Source organism: Sinocyclocheilus grahami, unplaced genomic scaffold (assembly GCF_001515645.1).
Source record: "Sinocyclocheilus grahami isolate Dianchi unplaced genomic scaffold, SAMN03320097.WGS_v1.1 scaffold996.1, whole genome shotgun sequence".
Taxonomy (NCBI): Eukaryota; Metazoa; Chordata; class Actinopteri; order Cypriniformes; family Cyprinidae; genus Sinocyclocheilus; species Sinocyclocheilus grahami.
In genome coordinates, this window is record NW_015506175.1 from 71,965 (window position 1) to 76,567 (window position 4,603).

General features: G+C 43.6%; 1 protein-coding gene across 1 annotated transcript in view; it reads left to right on the forward strand.

The window, feature by feature from the left end:
• Nucleotides 1–2,025: 2,025 nt before the first annotated feature.
• Nucleotides 2,026–4,603, forward strand: part of LOC107565365 (protein odd-skipped-related 2-like) — a 6,605-nt gene continuing 4,027 nt past the window's right edge. Inside the window, exon 1 of the mRNA XM_016250582.1 lies at nt 2,026–2,223. The gene's annotated coding sequence lies outside the window, so the exon portion shown is untranslated. The remainder of the gene's footprint in view (nt 2,224–4,603) is intronic.

Here is a 4,603-nt window from a genome sequence, read left to right on the forward strand (position 1 = left end):
ATAATGATGATGTTTTAACACGGCTCTCTGCTCGCAGACGCGCTCCACGGCAGCAATCTGTTAAACGTTGACCTGCGCAGGTCAGGCAGAACTACTACGTCTACTGTGCCAAAATCTGTAAAAGTCCAGCGGCCTTATTTACGATTTCATTTATAATCATCAAGTGTGCCATTACAGAGGGGGCAAGCAATCAGTTTCACCATTTAGAGCCGTAATGCATCCACGGCGACATTAGGAGGGATTTATAAATCTAGCGGTCGGAGTAATTGTGGATGTGGAGCTTTTACAGCCAGCTGTAAGCGAGCGGCGAGATCCGCACGGAAAAGATCGAGATCACTCTCGGAGAATCCCTCCCACCGAGACACATGTGAAATCCATCCCGGCCGCGCTTATAAGCTGCTCTCGCTTGCACCATCAAATGGAGAACATATTGGCAGAAAATATGGCTTGTTTGAGAGCCCCTGCCGAAACAGCTGACTGTATCGCGTTCCAGCTTCAGACTCCTTTAATTGTTTGGCCACATGTCAAAGGAAGTTCTGACTGACCTCCTGAAAAACTCTTAAACTGGACGGATCCAGCCGCTGTCAGGCCTGGGCCTCCAGAAGGTGTTTAATAAAATCCTGGTACATCCTAAAGCCCGCAGACCCATAAATCAGCTCTGGTACTGTGTGTGTGTGTGTGTGTGTGTGTGTGTGTGTGTGAGTGCGGGCCTGAAGGCTCTGTCGCTGGCTTCGCTGTGAATACAGATGCTGTGGCCGCTGACCGATCCGTTGCAGCTCAGCAGGCTTGGGTTTTATTGCACCGTGCAGGTTCTGCAGGTTTGAGCAGGTCCTCCTCCATCTGACTCCCTCTCCTGCGTTTACGGGACTGTGCTGGTGCTGGTGTGTAACAGCTCGTTTGGACCTCCAGAACCCACAGCCGGCCATCATTCCTCCCTCACATCAATGTCAGCTATTAAAAGCACAAATACCTTCTCAGAGTGAAGTAAGGCATTTATAAAACAACATTTCCTGTCACCATGAATACGATGTTCAGAAGCGCATTACTGCGACTGACTCCAATGCATCTGATGTGTTCCAGTGAACGAGCCTCTCGTGAATAACAAAGCGTTTCCAGCAGCAGAAGTGTGCGTTTGAGGCGAGTCATTCTGATTGACCGATAGCAGAGAATGAGACGCACCCCGAGAGATTGTGTGAGTGTGTGTGTGTGTGTGTGTGTGTGTGAGAGTGTGTGTGTGTGTGTGTGTGTGTGTGTGTGTGAGAGTGTGTGAGTGTGTGTGTGTGTGTGTGTGTGTGTGTGAGTGTGTGTACCTGTTTTTCTATTCTGGTGGGGACTTAAACCTGAATACACACAGACTCATGGGGACTCATGTCACGGTGGGGACCTAAATTGAGGTCCCCACGGGTAAACAAGCTAATAAATCACACATAATGAAGTTTTTTGAAAATCTAAAAATGCACAAAGTCTCCTGTGAGGGGTAGGTTTAGGGGTAGGGTTGGTGTAGGGCAATAGAATATACGGTCTGTACAGTATAAAAACCATTACGCCTATGGAGAGGCCCCACAAGGATAGTAAACCAGGCATGTGTGTGTGTGTGAGAGAGAGAGAGTGTTTGTGTGTGTGTGTGAGTGTTTGTGAGCTGCAGCACAGCTTCATTCAGAGCATCTAACAGTGAGTTAGGTGAAGTCCATCATCTACAGGTCAAATCTCACAGAGCAGCAGTAAACAATGGCTGAACTCATTCACTCGTCTCTCTGTCTGTGGCTCAGGTTAATGAAGTATCTTCAGATGTGACTCCACTAGATCACAGGGATGTTCTGCTGCAAACCAGCGTGACGGAAACGCTTCAAACAGCAGACGAGCGCGGGATGATTCACGGCTGATCTCAGGACGGTGTGTGGCATGCGTTAGTTTCTTGCTGCATGTGAAGTGTCACGTGTCGCGTGTGTGTTGTGTGTTTAATCGATGTGACCAGGGCATCTCTGTGTGGAGGCCTGTCGTGTTTGCTGAAGTGTTCTGGGAGACTCTCCTGACTGCAGAAGGGAGCGTCTCAGGCGATGTGAGAGTCGAGGCTGTATCTGGAGCGCTGGGTGTTTCTGAGGCGGGGGGCAGGATGAGCGCACGCGAGGGGGCTGCAAACCACAGCAGGTTCGGCTGACATCCTGCCTCTCTGTAGCTGCTCCGTCTCACTCCCGCTCCTCGCCACCTCTCAGCCTGTTCCAGGTAAACTTCACCTTACCTACAAAACCTCTTTTCTTTAGTCTTCTTTCTTAATGCGGCTCCAGACAATCGAACGGATCGGATCCATGTGTCAAGGCCTTTCGATCGAGCCGTCGCTCGTGATGTGAGTCTTCATCACTTCCTGCTGGAGATCCAGCACAGAGTCAGATATCATTAAAACAGTTCGGCTGTGTGTGTGTGTGTGTGTGTGTGTACGCGTTTTTGTGACAGATGAGGACATAAATGTGTATAATGACAAAGGTATGACGGGTATTACAAGGAGAAGGTGACTTTTCAGGACATTACCCCATGTCCCCACTTTTCAAAACGCTTATAAATCACACAGAATGGAGTGTATTACTGATCATTGGACAGCTGACACAACTCAACATGCTCTTTACAGCTAAAATTAAACTGTTTCTATGCTCGTTCTGCTGCTGCTTCGTCAAACCGGGTAAAAGCATCTGATTAATGAATAAATATAAAAAACAGATCTATATAAGACATTCAAATCAAACAGTAATACAGTGTCTCCTGTGTGACAGTGTTAGGAATTCTCTGCAAGTTTGTGAAGTTTTCACGGTTTGAGTTTTTCTTTTCCCTGCTCTATAAACTGCAGGGCTTGTGTTGAAAAATTAAGCATGAATTCAAAAGTAAAAAGAATGGTTTATTTGTAAACTGCATATATATATATGAGGACGCGTTTTTAAATGTACCTACATCAGATCTTGCTATACTTCCTGCTGACTGATAGAGTTGATGCAGGTGTGCTGTGTCTAGTGGCTGCTGTATGAACACATCTCTGACAGTAATCATGGCTCACACAGTTCCTCTCTGAGACCGATAGGCGGCGCTCTTCTCTCATTCAGACATCATTCAGAAGATCTCGTGTAAATACCTCTTCTAACACCAGAGAAGTCCAGCTGTTTCAGTCGGAATCATTGGGAAGAGTTGATCAAATGAACCCTCACTGATATAGGCCTATTTGCTTTGTTCATCATAATCATATCTGCTCAGTCACAAAGCCTAATTAGCTGCTTAATTCAGCTCAGTATAGACTAGATTCATGAACGCGATTTAAACACAGAATAGCAATTATTTATTTTAATGTATTATTATTATTATATTTATATTGTTATTATTGTATTCCTTTCTTATTTAAGATAAAAGCTATAGGCTAATCTTTGACAAATCACCGAAAAAAGTAAAGAAACAAAAACAAATCTGCTTTATATATATATATATATATATATTTTTTTTTTTTTTACATAAATGAAATTATTAACTTCGCGGCAAAAGACATCATTCATAGACCTACGTTCATTTTAAATACATTATGATCAGATGAAAGATATTTAGGCTATATAAAGATACAAAAAAAGAATGTATATTGCACTACACTTTTTATGCTAAAACGTTTTCGTAGCCTACATGTTCCGTTAATTTAGGAAATCAATTAGGCTATTACTAATTATGAAATTCATAATGTACTGGAATTGTTTTAAAAGCAGAAGTGATGAACGCGACTGGAATTGAATGAAAGGGGTTTTCAGCTATTCATGTGTAACGTGAGGTTTATCTGTTGGATCATCACTAAATAAACCTGAAACAATTCCCTTAATTGAGCCGAACAAAGACGAATCATTAACAGCCGTTTAATGCTTCAAAGGATTATTCAAAACTCATAATTGTGCCTTTATTTACTCTCTCGTGTCATTCAAACCTGCATGATCCTCACTTCTGTGAAACACAAATGAGTCTGTTTTGAAAAAATGTTTGGAACCAAACAACGCTGAATTTTATATTTTCAACAAAATATCTTCGCTTTGTTTCGCAGAAGAAAGAAGAAAGCCATACAGGTTTGGAACGATATGAAGGAGAAGATGGTGAGAGATTTCAGGTGTTTGAGGGATATCGCTTGGAGATGATGAGAAAGTAAAGTGTTTCCTCGTTTAATCACAGAACAAACGTGTGTGTGTGTGTGTGTGTGTGATCTCTCGCTTATGGCCCGTGATGAGGCTGAGAGGCTGACACTGTTACCATGGAAATGTTAGTTGCTAAGGAAACTGGAATTTCCCAGAGGACTCAACAGCTGTTGCCATGCAGTAGCCGTAGCAACGAAAGGACACACGCACATACTCACACAGTGACGCACACACACACACAAAACGCTCTGACTGTCTCTCCACATGACAGATGTGACATCAGATCAGCTGTCACTGAGCACTCGTGTGTGTGTGTGTGTGTGTGTGTGTGTGTGTGTTCGCGTTTTTGTGACAAATGAGGACATAAATGTGTATAATGACAAAGGTATGACAGGTATTACAAGGAGAAGGTGACTTTTCAGGACATTACCCCATGTCCCCACTTTTCAAAACGCTTA